General features: G+C 46.9%; 1 pseudogene across 1 annotated transcript; it reads right to left on the bottom strand.

The window, feature by feature from the left end:
- Window positions 1-446: 446 nt before the first annotated feature.
- Window positions 447-12,423, bottom strand: LOC308608859 (ADP/ATP translocase 3-like; annotated as a pseudogene). The gene is made up of 4 exons: window positions 11,993-12,423; window positions 9,418-9,603; window positions 9,086-9,129; window positions 447-1,356 (listed from the first exon to the last, which is right to left on the bottom strand). The product of its transcript is annotated as an ADP/ATP translocase 3-like (transcript).
- Between the last annotated feature and the right edge of the window lie 4,000 nt (window positions 12,424-16,423).

Raw genomic sequence — 16,423 nt, 5'->3', positions numbered from 1 at the left:
GGGTACAAGTTGAAAATGGATGGCAATTACATTCTAGCCACACCTGGGGATGTCCCTGAAAGAAAAGGGGGAGGGAAGATCTAAATCCCTAAATGGGTTAGGGTGGAGGTACAAGGGATGTTTTTTGTTTTTCTTTTGTCTGTGTCCTGGTTTTATTATTTTGCAGCAGAATGCCCAACATTGAACATAACTGCAAATATTTGGCTGTGCCAAAGATAATAATGCTCGAGTACAAATGGGAGACATGATTTTTTAAAATAAATACTTAAATAGAAGTTGGTCCTATGACCACCTGAAGTCTAGGTCTGGTAGGAGCTGCCTCACCTGTGGACCCATGAAGACATCATGATTCCACTCCCTCCCTAATCAGTACATGGACACAGTGTGCCAATGGTCGTGATCACAAACATGGTGAAATTTCTCGAAGGTCAATTGTCCATAAAAGTTAAGTATTCTACGTGGTTCTCTTGGTCTGTGTGTCCAGAGGGGTGGGGCCTAGATGACCTCCTTCAGGTCATCGTACAGGATCAGCATGAAGGCACCACCCATGAGGCAGAGGACGTTGGACAGGCGCCCTTGAAGAAGGCTTTGCCCCTTTCGTCTTTGAAGATCTTCTGCTAGCAGTTAAGGGTCCCCCTGTACATGATGTTGGCTCCTTTGTGCCCTGACTGCATCATCATCCACCACCACTTGGCGTTGAAGGGGTAGGAGACCATGCTGGCCACCGCTCTCATGTTCTTGGAGTCAAGGAGCATGACTTTGGTGCTGCTGTACATGCCGAAGCAGGTGGCCTGGTAGATGATGCTGCTCTGCACGGAGATGCTGAAGCCCTGGCATAGACCCCGGATGCCATCAGACCTGGTGATCTTCACTAGTCTCCTAATCCTTTGAACTCGATGTCAGATTTCCCGAAGTCAGCCGCCAGGTGGGTTCTGGTGAAATCCAGGGGGTAGACGAAGCAAGAGGGAGGTGGCTCTGGCCACCCCACCAGAGGCCAGATTGCCAGCAAAATACTTCCAGAACTGCGTGTGCTTGTCCAAGGCCCCCAGGAAGATCTGCTTGTACTTATCCTTGAAAGTGGAGTTGAGGGCTTGAGTGGGAAGTAGTGTATGACCCAGGTTGTCCGTCCAGAAGGACAGCACACCCCGCTCCTTGGGGATGCACACGATGCAGTCCACGATGCCCTTGTACTGCTTGTCGGCTGTGATCTGCTTGCTGGTGTACTGCACCTTCACAGCAGTTTTACCCACTCCATTGGGGCCACAGCCATCTTGGAGATGGTGGCGGCAATGCCTCTGGCCAGGAAGTCCTTGGCAAAGGAGAGGGCCTGTTCCGTTGTGGTGGCAGAACGGGCAGCTCAGTGAGTGGAGAACAGAGCGGAGGCACAGAGAGCTGGAGGGTGGGCGCTGCTGGTCAGCCCTGTTGCCGCTGGGACCAAAAATGCAGGCCTGGCATCCCATACAAGATGGTATACTGTCAGGGGATATACTTCAGACTGAAGGATGTGTCTGAGTGGGCGCATGAGCGTGGGATCCTCTGGTATCACACATTGCATCACCCAGAAGCTGCTACCTTTGTAGCATGCCACAATGTGCTGCTGAAGGTGCAGCTAAAGCACATGCTTAGAGGCGATCCTCTGCAGTGATGGGGTGCCATCCTCCAGAATGCAATATATGCACTGTATCTGAGACCTCCATGTGGCACTGTGTCCCCAATAGGAAGAATACGTGGGACGGGGAGCCAAGGGGTGGAAGCCAGAGTGGCCCCACTTTCCATCTTCCCTAGTGACCTACTCAGGTGGACACTGTGTGTCACATCTCCTTAGCTCTGGACTTTGCAGGGGAGGATATTCTGGTCCCTAAAGACTGCACTCTCACCAGGAGACACAGCCAGAGTCCTGTGGTACCTATAGAGATGACTGCTGCCCGGCATTTTTTTGTCCCCTGTGTCCAGAGACCAGCAGGCAGGAAGAGTCGCCATTTCAGCAGGGGTAACCAACACTTATCAAGGAAGAGGTAGAACTGCTCTTACAGCTGGGGCAGGCAGGAATATGTGTGGAACACAGAGGATGTGCTTAGGTGACTTCTTGGTACTCATTTGCCCATTTGTGCCTGTGAATGGCCAAGTGCAGCAATTCTGCCCTGAGAAGGGTATGGATACCAGGGACTCAAACCTCAGGGCTGAGGGAAAGTGACCAAGACTGCAGAGGCAGTGGAGGAGGGAGGTAATGAGTAGCTGTCGCAGCTGCAAGACCAACTGCATCAGTGGCGTTGTACTTTGTCCCACCAATTTCTCTCTTCTAAGTGGACACTCAAGAAAGGCACGTGGGAACCACAGAGAAACTGCTCCCTGAACATATGTATATGGAATAGTGGATCTGTGTGGCAAAAGGGGCAGACTGGGGCAGCTATGGGAGTTCACCACTTAGATGTCACTTTAAGAGAGGAGTGCAGTCAGCTGACAGCATCCAGATGCAATGTTTTCAGGATCCACTGCAGCATTTACACAGAGGTCATGCTATTCCCAGGCAGCACCCAGTCTACGACTTAGCAGAGCAGGGCTACTAGAATTATTTCTGCTCAATGTGGGACTCCTCAGTGGGCCGTCTTTGCACCAGAGCTCCCAGCGGGCTGGCCAAGACTTTCTCAGAGCTGCACCATCGTCTAAGGCGCTCCCTTCCAGCCCTTCTTCCATCTCCCTCTCCTTCCACAGGTGTCGTACATTCACTGTGGTCTGAAGGCTCTTCCTGCCTACCCCCCTTTATCTTTCTCAATAAATCTTTTGCACTTTCTAACTCCATATTGGCTTCCTGCAGGACCTGAACGGACACATTTCATTTGAGGATAGAGAGTACTCCTCCTTCTCTTCTTTCATGGTGAAGGCAGGAGAAAAGCCAAAACAATCTTTCCTCCTAAAAATTTCTTTTAAAAATTACCTTCCAAAGATTGTATCTTCTCTTAAATAGCATTGATGGGATGGTGCTTGCTGAAGTGGCTTTGCCATATTTTAGTAAATTCAGCACTGTAGGGGGTTTGTTTGAGGGATTTGGGAGCTGATCACACGCAACAAGCTTTATTGGGTTGCATGTGCTCCGTAGCATGAGACCATCCAGAGGCTTATGGGTGGGCTAAGGAAACTCCACCCAGAAGGAGAGGAGGGTAAGGTAACTGTTAAGGGAGAGGAATCAGAGAGGAGGCTTAAATGTCTTGGTGATGGCACTCAGCAGCATGGCAGGGAATCTCTAGGTCAGAGAATTCTGAAGGGCACCAGTGGCTTGGCATCTTATCAATGGCCAGCGGATGTGGGGTAAGGTGTCCTGGGAATTGCAAGGCAGGCAGGCCCTAACTGACTAATAATCTGCTAGTTTGGGCTATTTAATGTGTAAAAACTGGAATTTGGCACCAGTGGGATTCTGAGCTAATGAATCTCAGCCTGAGAAATAGAAATAGAAAAGCGAGGGGCCAATACACAGAGGTCATCTGAGGCTGATTTATATAACAAGCATTTTGATGTATTTCTGTTGAGAACGGAGACCGTGCAGGGACTTAGCACCTCTTGTCCTCAGGTTTGGGCTAAATCCCTGAGGAGACAGGCAACATTCCATTTAACATCCTGTTACATATTTAATAAATACGTATTCAATAAATATGTATATAGCTGTGTTCTGCCATGCATTGCCCCAGGTGCTAGAGATACCATGGACAGCGAAACCACTCATGCTTCCTGCCGTCATGGAGCTTTGAATTGTGGGAGGAATTGCAGAAATACATATGTAATCGTTATGTTAAGTGCTTGAGAAAGGCAAGTACTACAAGACTGCTACAAGAGTATGTTAGAGAGGAACTTAAGTTAGATGGAGGCAGGAGTGCCAGTTGAGGTGCCCTTGGTGAAGGGACGTGGATGCTGAGACCTGAAGGATGAGTAGGAGCTGGCCAGGCAAAGAGTGAGGGAGGTTGTGCTCAGGCAAAAATAACGGAGTATGTAGTGGGCACAGAAGTGACCTCTACCTCAGCCATACACTTCTGCTGCCACTTTCCAGGCTTTGTTATCTCCTATAACTGCCCCCACCTTGATAATCAGTGATTCAAGCATCCCACTCTGATTACAGACTCCCCACTGTGGTCATCTTCCAACCTCTTCAGGGCCTTCAGGCATTGCCTTTCTCTGTCTCTACCTATCTGTCAGTCATCTCCTTTTTCACTTAATCTTTATTTAAATGACTTTACTCAGGTATAATTAAAATGCACATATTTAAAGTGTACAGTTTGATAAAACTTTCTCATACCCTTTTGAAGTTCCTCCCTCCTGTATCCTGCAACCTTGCTAAACTCACTTACTACTTCTAGCAGCTTTTTCTTGGTAGAGTCTATGAGATTTTTCTACTTAGAAAACGTTGTCTTCAGATAACAGCAGTTTGACTTCTTTTCTAATAATGAATACCTTTTATTTCTTTTCCTTAACATGAGACAAAACTCTTCTTTGTCTTAGAAAGGCTTTCTGCTTAGCTCCTTAGCTTCTGACTCAGTCCTCTACCTCTCCTTTGTCATTGCAATCTTGGCTCCTTAAGTCTCCAATTTTGTGTCTCCAGGCCTGTGAGACCACTGAAAGCTGTGCTGGTTTTTTGGTCCCCAGATATATCCATCTACGTGGATGAAGCCTGGATTCTCAGCCTCCTTCACTGCCCTAGAATTGGCAAATGTCCCCAGAGGAGAAGAAGCTTCAAAATACCAGTGTACCTTTCCATGGTTCTCCTTTCTCCTGCACGTTGGCCCCTTAAGTTCTGATCACTTCAGTAGGTCTCCAGTGGTTTAAACTGATCTTTTCCGTCATATTTTTAAAAATTGTTTTTGCTATTTAGAATGTTATTATTATTAAATATTGCATATATGCAAAAGAAAGATAATGTATCATGTACATTAACAGTCCAAGGAATAGTAGAAAACCAAACGCCCATGAATCTGTAACAGAGAAGAACAAACCTAACTCCATATTCGATCTATTCCTTTAGCTCTAATCTCTGTGCTTAGTCATGCTGGCTCTGAACCTTTGTCTCTTCAATCAGTAAAAGAACATTGCCTATAGCCTGAAATGTACAATAGTCTTTTCTCAAGGCTCTGCCTCCCAGGCTTAACCTTTAAAGCCATAACAACACTTTCATTCATATAGACATAAAACGTTATAGAACAGAAAATAAAATGTCTGACTGAAGGTTTACAGGAACTTCGTGACCTGACCTACGTGGACACCTGCAAGAACAAGGGACTATCACATCCTCTCTGAGGTCTGGCCGGCACCAAGAGGTCTGCAACAACCAGCCACACCCTCTCCCCTTTTAGTAGAAAAGAAGCCTGAATTCTAACTTGCGTAAAATGGTTCTTTGGGATATGAATCTGCGATCTTCTCCGTCTGCTGGCTTTCTGAATAAAGTCATTGTTCCTTGCCTCAACACCTTGTGTCTCCATTTATTGGCCTGTCATGTGCCAAATAGTATGAGCTTGGACGCGGTAACAAATCCACCAGGAAGGTAAGCTTTAGGTACAGAGCCCCCTTGACCCTCCTCACTTATATATTCAGTCCTAGTCCACCCTCATGCCACTATTCTACATTATTGTTATTTTTAAAAATTCATTTAAAATGAGATATAATTGACGTATAACTGTGTAAGCTTAAGGCGTACAGTGTGTTGACTTCATACATTTCTATGTTGCAATGTGTTACCACCTTAGGGTTAGCTAACACGACTGTCACGTCACATAATTATCATTTATTTTTCGTGGTGCGGACACATGTCATGTTTTAATGGGATTTTCCCGTTGTTCTCTATAGGAGCATTTGTCTGCCAAAAAGTACCCTGTCATACCCATAAGCAGAAGTCAAATCAATAAAATCATGACCCTTTCAATGTTTCTCAAATTTTACCACCTGTTCTCCTCTCTTCTACCACCATGTAGTCCAAATTATGACCATATATCCCCTATATTAGTCCAATAGCCTCCTAAATTGATCTTGTATCCACTTTGCCTCCTTCTTATGCATTCCTCATATAGCAGCCAGAATTATTTTTTAAAAACAAATCATATTATGTTGCTTCCATGCTCAAAACCCTTCAACTGCTTCCTACTGCTTTCTTAGCATAAAATGAAAAACATTTTTAATCACAATAAATGGCATTTGCTGAGTTGTGATAATGCTCAGTGTACCAGGCACAGTATTGTTTGATTATTTCCATTATTTTCCTTGTTGATACCAATGAGTAAGTAGAAATCTATAAAGCTGAATTTAATTGGTTAAGGACACAGTTAGAAGTGGTGAAGCTGCAATTCCAAGCCAGGCCTTTTCAGCTCTAATGTACGTGTTTGAAACAGTTATATAGATATAGATATATAGATACCTGACTTCTTCAGGGCAGGCAGGTAGGCTGGAGACCCAGGGAAGAGTTAATGTTACAGCTTGAGTCCAAACGCAGTCTGGAGGCAGAATTTCTTCCTCTTTGAGGGACTCCAGTCTTCTCTCTTAAGACCTTCAACTCTTTGGATGCAGTGCACTCAGATTATGGAAAATAATCAGCTTTATTTATAGTCCACTGATTCAAATGTTAATCACATCTAAAATACCTTCACAGCAACATCTAGATACATGTTTAACCAAGCAACTGGGCAGTACAGCCCAGCCAAGTTGACACATAAAATCAACCATCATACTGCCTGACTGTATTTTCATTGTAAAGAATTCAAACAATGGGAAGTATAGAGAAGAAACACTGAGAGTCACACTCCCACCTCTGTGAACATCCTTCCAGAGCTCTGCCTATTCCTTCAACATTCATACATATAAACATATATATATATATATATATATATAATTTGGCTTATTTTATTTAAATGGGATCATTCTATAAGTATTGTTTGTGTCTTGTTTTCCCTCTTGATTGGTAAGTCACATATATTTATCTTTTATTTTTTTACTTGGACAAACAAAACATTTATTCAGTGCTTACAATATTAGGTGATACAATTGAGTGAAAAGCAAAAGTCCATCTTTGACCCCCTTCCTGAACCTCGCTCTCTTCCTCAAAGGTAAACACTGTTATCGTTTGGTGTGTACACATGCAAACTTTGGACACAATATTACACACGGAGCTGAAGATGACAGAGTGTGACTCTGCATCCCCTTCATGTGCTCTATTCTTCTCCATCTTTACCCCTGCATAATTTATGTGAAGAATGGCATGTTATGACATTGACATTATGTCATGAGACAAAGTCTATATTAGTAAGAGAGAAGCTTGTTTGTCTTGCAAGTGTGACACTATGAAGCATATGAAAAGTTTAAGACTATTCCTATGGAGGACTGTCAGGTGACTGGCGGCTGTAAGAATCACCCTTTCCCTTCAAACCTGGGGCCAGGAGCTATTAGCTCCCAGGTTGGGGGACGGGTATATAAAGGTCAAGAATAATTTTTCAACCAGAAAGCCAAGACTTTGTTTTACTGCGTGGATTTATTACACATTTATCTGCAGGAACTTTCCAACAGAAGATATCAGGGGAAGGGAGCATTTTGAGATGGGGAGCTTACCCTAGGTTATCAGGATGGGCCTTAAATCCAATCACAACTGTCCTTATAAGACAGAAGCAGGGCTTCCTTGGTGGCGCAGTGGTTGGGAGTCCACCTGCCGATGCAGGGGACGCGGGTTTGTGCCCCGGTCCAGGAAGATCCCATGTGCCGTGGAGCGGCTGGGCCCGTGAGCCATGGCCACTGAGCCTGTGCGTCCGGAGCCTGTGCTCCGCAACGGGAGAGGCCACAGCACTGAGAGGCCCGCGTACCGCAAAAAAAAAAAAAAAAAAAAAAAAAAAAAAGACAGAAGCAGAGGAGATCTCTTTCTCTCTCTCTCTCTCTCTGTCTCTCTCTCTGTCTCTCTCTCTCTCTGTCTCTCTCTCTCTCTCTCACACACACACACATACATACATACAGAGGAGGAGAAGGTGATGTGAAGCAGCACAAAGAGATTGGAAGATGCTGACCTTGAAGGCTGACCTTGAAGTGATGCAGGCACAAGCCAAGAAATGCTGGCAGCCAACAGAAGCTGGAAGAGGCAAAGAAGAATTCTACTCTAGAGCCTCAAGAGGTAGCTCAGCCCTGTCAACCTTGGGTTCAGCTCAGTGATAATAATTTTGAATTTCTGGCCTCCAGAACTGTGATAGAATAAATTTCTGTTGTTTTATACCACCCAGTTTGTGGTAATTTGTTAGAGCAGCCATAGAAAACTCATACAGGACCAAGTCTAACTGTTTAAGTGTCAGCCACAACTTCCATACACACCTAGTGTGCCAGTGCTAAATGTCAGATGGTCACAGAGTAGGTAGGAGCTTTGGAGAGGCAATTGCCAACATGCTTGGATCCACAGGCTCCAGCGGTAGGAACAATGCATAAAGATTTTGACCTTGGGGACCTCCCTGTGACTGAGGAATGGAAAGAGAAATTAAAGGGGAATCTGAGGACTTGGATCAATGTTTACTCCCCTGTGAGTGGTTTGTGAGGTAGACAAAGGAAGGCAACAGTGAATAGGGCCCTCATTCTTTAAGCGAGCACTCTAGGGGAGAGGCTTGGTCAGAGGCCAATGATTCAAGGGACCATACTGATAAATTCTTAATTAATTAGTGGCACATTGGCAGAATCTTAAAGCTGTAATGAATCTGCCATCACCGTGGTGCACAATAAATCTAGGGGACATTGGATGGCTATGCATGGCAGGATGCTGGGAAAATGGAGACAGAGACTGACTGGAGATCAAGATGCCCTAGACCACGTCAGAGGCCGCCTATGGTTGTATGTAAGGCTCAGGGGAAAGGGGGAAGACACAGAAATAGTCACTGCTATTTGTACTCTGTTTAATGCCCTTTAAATCAGTCTTATGAACTTTAAAGCAGCCAGCTAATAATAGTAACTTTAGAAAGACAGATGGCCAAGATTCCTCTGAATGAATATTCCCTTGTTAGTTTTGGATTTGACAAAGTAACTTTCTCCAAACCTTTAAACATTGGCTACAAAACTAATCAAACACTCCTAAGCATTTAAGGAAAATTACCTGTATATCGGACTGTCTTTACTGTTTCAAATACCCTTAAAAGCCTGGAGGAGAGAAGCTTTAACTGTCAGGCTCACAGAGACAGGGGGCTAGATTCCAAGTCTGTGACCGCACTAGGACCTCCCACCAGCAGAGGGCAGTGGTCCAGACAGCGCGGCCTCTTGACTGGCCGAAGGAGGAAGGCTCTGAGAAGTGATGGGGATGCCGCTAAGCCTGTTGCAGCCCCTCACAAGCCTGAACGGCTCAGGAAGTGCCTTCCCCACAGGATGCTGGGGAACAGAAGGTGTTTCTCCTGGATTCCTGCAGGGAATACGTGTGCGCGGTACACATACCGTCCAAACGGGGGCGGATCACAACCAGTCTGGATGTCCCAACCAGAGTTAAAGTGGGCTTGCCGAGGCAGCTCTGGGGAGTTGCTCTGGGCGGCGATGGATTCAGCCAGGTTATAACGCTCTGGAACAGCTTTTTCCCACTGAGAACACTCAGGGAGGAAGACAAGATCCGATGGAGCACTGCGGCTGGAGAGACGTGGAGGCGGGAGGAGCAGAGACACCCAGTACAGGGAGCTCTCCACATCCCAAGGGAAGAAGCTGTATTCCTTTTTCCTTTGTTTCTCTTTTGGGAAATCCTGTTAGTGCTCTTTTCCTCACGGTTTCCACTTCTTTGTCTTCCTGGGAGAGTTACTCAGTGTTAACTTTCAGCTATCTAATTTAGTCATCAATGGCGTCATTCCTTCTATCGGAATATTTTATTTTATTTTATTTATTTTTGGCTGCATTGGGTCTTCATTGCTGCGCTGGACTTTCTCTAGTTGCCACTAGCGGGGGCTACTCTTCCTTGCGGTGCGCGGGCTTCTCGTTGCAGTGGCTTCTCTTGTTGTGGACCATGGGCTCTAGGCGCTCAGGCTTCAGTAGTTGCAACACGCGGGCTCAGTAGTTATGGCACGCGGGGCCTAGAGCATGCAGGCCTCAGTAGTTGCAGTGTGCAGACCCTAGAGTACGCAGGCTTAAGTAGTTGTGGCGCGCAGGCTCAGTAGTTATGGCACACGGGCTTAGTTGCTCCGCAGCATGTGGGATCTTTCTGGACCAGGGATTGAACCCATGTCCCCGGCATTGGGAGGCGTATTCTTAACCACTGAGCCACCAGAGAACCAGAATATTTTCTTAATTCAGGCAACAGAATTTTTAACTTTCAAGAATTCCCATGACTTCTTTTCAAATTAGCCTCTAGTATTCTCCAGGTTAGTTAGTTAGATATGTCCCTAGTCTGCACACAGAAGGCTTCTGGAGTGAGCATTGACCTTGGCAGCAACCTAGCGGAGACTCCTTGATTTGACGTTGCAACCCATGCAGGGATAGGGCACTGAAGCTGTCACTGCAGAGAATGGACAGCTAATGGTGTTGGTGCGTTTAAGATTTTAGTTCTTTGACTAGCCTGTCCAGGGTCTAGAAGCTGTCTGGGCTGGCTACCTATTAGCTTCAAGAGCCCAAATACCTGTGGCCATAGAACCTCAATACTTAATTTGCAAAGTGAACAAACATGCTCAAAGTGAAATCTTTTGTAGGCTAACTAGGTCTGGCATTTTCAGACTTGGCTGAGGAAATACTGTTTTTGGCAAAGGCCACCCACACCCTGAGGAATTCTTGAACCACCATTCAGTCACCCAGGGAAATTCCCCCTATGCTTCCAGTTGTCCCTTAGCTTCTCCTTTCTTCCTCATGTCCTTGGGGCTGAGGTTTTAGATGTAATCGGTGCATGTTCCTTATTAGGGGAAGGACACGAAAGACTCCCTTTATGGAATATTGGTTATGAAAGCTATCTTCATTTTCTTTAAGAGACATTGATTTAACTTTAAACTGTCGCTGAAGAGTGGACTTTAAGATTTGGGACTCATTTCTTTACAGAAGTAAGCGAAACTTTTTGTATACTGCTCCCCAGCCTCTCTGAGATACGGATGTCAGGAAGTACTGTAAGTGGTCATCCTGCCCTATGGCCTCCAGTGCGACCTGGTGCTTCTCGATGCCTCATGCAGTGGGCCAGAGCCCCTCCCTGGACCCCCACAAATCCATCTGCCATGGCCAGCAGCCTCCACCAGATCACAGCAGACGCAGCGCCTCCCCCTCTCAGCATCACTTACGCCCCCCGAGGCCAGGCGACTCCTCCCTGCCCCCACCACTACATCCCCCCATACACCCTCCCCCACCCACCAGCAGGTGGCGCTCCGCTCTGGGCCCTGGAAGCCAGGCGCCCCCCCATGCCTAGAGGTCAGACTGCCTCTCTCAACTCCCCACACTGGGGAATCCTCCCCCGAGCACCATCAGCACCAGGGGCTCTCGCCTGTCGCAAGCCAGAGGCAGAGCACAACCTTCGTGCCCGCGCCAACCCGGGAGCCCGAGCCACCGTCCTGCCACGAGTGACCCCCCCCCGACGCCCCAACCCGGTGGGAGTTCAAATAACGCCTACCGCACCCGCACCCGGGAGTCCTCCCCATCGACCCCCGCCTCAGCCAGGAGTACCTCCCCCTTCCTCCCGCCACATGCAGCAGCCCTTACCCCTCCCCTGCCTTGTCAGCCCGTGGGGCGGGGGACCGCCCATCCCATCCTCCCCACCCCCACAGCCAGTCGTCCTCTCCTCTGGCCCCAAAGCCGGCCCCACCCGTCCAGCAGGAAGCCCTCTCCTCCGGGCCCCCCACGCTTAGCCATTAGCCCCACCCTCTGCACCCCGACTCAAAAACGCCCCCCACCAGCCACCCCAGCAGCCAGCGGTCCTCCCCTCGGACCCGAACACGGGGGGACCCTTCCCTCAGCCCCCCTTCAACCCGCTGCCCTCCGCCGCCGCTCCCCCACTCCCAACCGAGCAGCCCGTAGCCCTCCCCCCACCTCCACTCCTTCCCAGGGCCCCCGGTACCTGCGGAGTCCAGCCCCCGGCAGAGCCCCCGCCTGTCTCCTGACTTGCTCTGACTCTGTGGATGACTCCGGAGTCCCGCTCAGAAGGGGCTGAAGAGCTCGTCTCAGCAGTGCAGCCAGGAACTCTGCAGCCGACGGTCCCAGGCACTCTGTGCGAACGCCCCGTGGGTTTCCGGGTGCTCCCGGAAGCTCCAGGAAGATGAGGGAGAAAGTTCTAGACGTCTCTTTACAGAGAAAGTGGTTGGATGACGAGAGCACGTGAGGAGGCGCTTTGCTACGGAAGCAGCAGTAGCCATGCGCCCTGAGGGCCTGAGGTCCCAAGGTTTGGCGCCTCAGGAAGCAAAAGACACGCCCATTGGCCTTCCACCAATAGGAAGGCCTCCCTGCAAGGCTGTGGAGTTGGGGGAGCAAACTTGGCGATGCAGAGCCCATTGTGGCAAATAACTCAATTTGTCTTTACAGGTGGTTTTCTACTGTGATTGATAATGTCATAAACCTATTCTGATTTCTTTTGTTTCTTTTAGTTTTTGAATTTTATTTTATGTACTTTTTTATACAGCAGGTTCTTATTAGTTACCCATTTTGTACATAAAATTGTACATTTGTGAATCCCAATCTCCCAACTCATCACACCACCACCACCACGCCCCCACCATTTTCCCACCTTGGTGTCCATATGTCTGTGCTCTACATCTGTGTCTCTGTTTCTGCCCTGCAAACCGGTTCATCTGTACCATTTTTCTAGGTTCCACACATATGCATTAATATACGATATTTGTTTTTCTCTCTCTGACTTCCTTCACTCTGTATGACAGTCTCTAGATCCATCCACGTCTCTACAAACGACCCATTTCGTTCCTTTGTACAGCTGAGTAATAAAGCAATAGTAATAAAGCTCTTCTTTACATGGACTGATTTCTTGTCTAGTTGTATCAACTAGCCATCCTCTCACATGGCACAAGAGGATGAGGCAGCTGTCTGGGGTCTCTTTTATAAGGGAGCTAATCTCATCCATGAGGGCTCCCCCCTCATGGGCTAATCACTTCCCAGCGCCCCACCTCCAAATCCCATCCCTTTGGGGGTTAGAATTTCACAGGTGAATGAGGGGGAGAGGATTACAGATATTCGGTCCGTAGCACTGTCAGTCCAACTATTGTTGCTCCTATGTTCCCTTTTTCCTGCTCAGATAATCAAGTTTTTCATTTACATTTTAACTTCTCTACTGCCTTTTCAGGCAATTATCAGTTTTCGCTAAAACTTTACAATTCACCTATGAAATGGAAGAAGAACCCTCACCATGTCTGGGTCTGCAAAGTGCCTAGCCTACCCTCTCACTGGAGAGGTGTCCCACGGGTGCTGAGCAGGAATCCGACTCTGGACCCCCACCCTCACCCGCAGCAGCCCTTTCCCTCCATTGCCCACTGCGGAGGCCACACTCAGCTGAAAGGTTCCGAGAAATTTATTAAAGAGAAACATTGACTGAAACCATTGAACGGAGGGCATGATAACACAGAGAGGAACTTCTAACGGCCACCGGACCCCACGGGTCCCCCCCCCAGGGTCCCCAACAAGGTGCCTCCGCTACACCTCACCCATCGGCCCTCCATCCCCCCACAGTCTCCCTTCCTGAGGGCCCCACATGTGGCCTCTCTCCAGGGCGATGTGTGCTGGCAATGCCTGCTCCCCGCAGGGAAGCCCCTCCCCCTATGGCCCACATGCCTGGGGCCTGGCCCTGCCCTATGGTGGGCACAGGACAGTCCCACAGCAGGGCACGCACCACTGAGCCGACGACGTGGTGTCCCGAAGAACAACCCGGTGGCCATTAATTGTACTGGTAATTACTTTCACATTTCCAAGTAAATTCCTATCGCAATGCTGTGTTATCTAGGTTGGGATCACAAACTATGAAGGAGTGTTTCCCAGTTGATTTTACAAATACCAAAATTCAGCCTTGTATTGGATCAGTACAAATATATGTGGTCAATACCATTCACAAACGTAGAAACTGAAGCTTATTAAATACTATTATTAATATACAGAAATCAGTTGCATTTGTATACACTAAAAACAAAGTATCAGAGAAATTAAGGAAACTATCTCATTTACCATTGCATCACAATGATAGAATACCTAGGAATAAACCTACCTAAGGAGGCAAAAGACCTGTACACTGAAAAGTATAACAGTGATGAAAGAAACTGAAGACAACACAAACAGATGGAAAGATAACATTGCATTCTTGAATTGGAAGCATCAGTAGTGTTAAAATGACCATACTACTCAAGTCAACCTACAGAACTGCAATCAATGCAATTCCTATGAAAATACTCTTGGCATTTTACACAGAATTTGCACAAACAATTTAAAATTTTCTATGGAAACACAAAAGACCCTGAAGAGCCAAAACAATCTTGAGAAAGAACAACAGAGCTGGAGGAATCATACTCCCTGGTTTCACACTACGGTATAAAGCTACAGTAATCAAAGCAGTATGGTACTGGCACGAAAACAGACAAATAGATCAATGGAACAGGATAGAAAGCAAAGAAATGAACCCACGCACCTATGGTCAATTAATCTACAACAAACTAGGCAGGAATACAGTATACACTGGAGAAAAGACAGTCTCTTCAATAAGTGGTGCTGAGAGAACTGAACAGCTACATGTAAAAGAATGAAATCAGACCGTTGTCCAACAGCATAAACAAAAATAAATGCAAAATAGGGTAAAGGCCTAAATGTAAGACCGGATACTATAAAACTCCTAGAGGGAAACACAGGCAGAACACTCTTTGACATAAATCACAGCAATATTTTTTTGGATCTATCTCCTAAGGAAAAGAAGTAAAAGGAAAAATAAACAAATGGGACCTAACTAAACTTAAAAGCTTTTTTGCACAACAAAGGAAACCACTGACAAAACTAAAAGACAACCTATTGAATGGGAGAAAAGATTTGCAGCTGAAGTGACTGACAAAGGATTAATATCCAATATATATAAACAGCTCATACAACTCAACATCAAGAAAACAAACAACCCAATTACAAACATGGGCAGAAGAACTGAATAGACATTTTTTCAAGGAGAAAATGCAGATGGCCAACAGGCACATGAAAGGATCCTCCACATCACTAATCATCAGGCAACTGCAAGTCAAATCCACAAAGAGATATCACCTCACACCTAGTCAGAATGGCTCTCATGAAAAAGAACACAAATAACAAATGTAGGTAAGGATGTGGAGAAAAGGGAACCCTTGTACGCTGTTGGGAGAATGTAGATTGGTGCAGCCACTGGGGAAAACAGCATAGAGGTTTCTCAAAAAACTAAAAACAGAACTACCATAGGATCCTGCAATTCCACTCCTGGGTATATATCCCCTCAAAACCCCACTAATTCGAAAGGATCCATGCACCCCAATGCTCATAGAAGCATTATTTACAATTGCAAAGATATGGAAGCTACCTAAGTGCCCATCGACAAATGAATGGATAAAGAACAGGTACTATATATGTACAATGGACTACTACTCAGCCATAAAAAAGGAACAAACTTTTGCCTTTTGCAGCAACATGGATGGACTTGGAGGGCAATATGCTAAGTGAAGTAAGTCAGACAGGGAACGGCAAATAATGCACGATATCACTCATATGTGGAATCTAAAAAATACAACAAACTAGTGAATGTATCAAAAAAGAAGCAGACTCAAAGATACAGAGAACAAACTAGTGCTTATCAGTAGGGATGAGGGAGGGGCACTACAGGGATGGAGGAGTGGGAGGCACAAACTTTGGGGTGTAAGACGGGCTACCAGGATGTATTGTACAACACGGGGAATAGAGCCAATATTTGGTAACAACTGTAAATTGAATGTAACCTTTAAAAATTGTATAAAAAATACAAAGTATTGGCATTTAAAACATCTTCTATGAAAAAGAACAACATTTGAAAAATCACTAAAGGAAACAGATGAATTTCCATGTCATCTTAGAAAACAGGAAAACAAAGATGCTACACCGGGTTGCCCCAACTTGCCCGGGCCCTCACTGCTTAGAAGGCTGACCACTCCCTCTTCAAACTCAGAGTGAAGGGTCAGCCTCCCTTCCTGCCCCACAGGAGAAGCTGCTGGACGTGGGCCTGGAAGGAGCCTGGCTGCTGCTCTGGCTCAGGGTCCCTGTCCCTCGTCGCTCACACCCTCTGCAGACAGGGATGGGAAGGACCTGGGATCCCATTCACTGACCCTGTGCAGATGCTCCAGGACCTGACACTTGCTGGTCTCCGCGTAGGCCCGGGGACCCCAGAGGAACTCGTAGCGGGCGGGGTCGCTGTGGGGCACCTGCCGGTACTCCACGTAGCCCTCCTGCACCCACACTTTGGTGAGGAGCTCCCTGGGCTCCCCATAGATGTAGTGCTCCCTCCCGGCACACACAT

This window comes from Mesoplodon bidens (assembly GCF_964165515.1).
Source record: "Mesoplodon bidens genome assembly, chromosome: X".
Taxonomy (NCBI): Eukaryota; Metazoa; Chordata; class Mammalia; order Artiodactyla; family Ziphiidae; genus Mesoplodon; species Mesoplodon bidens.
Note: the sequence above shows the minus strand (reverse complement) of the source record. Positions and strands in the feature narration are given on the sequence as shown.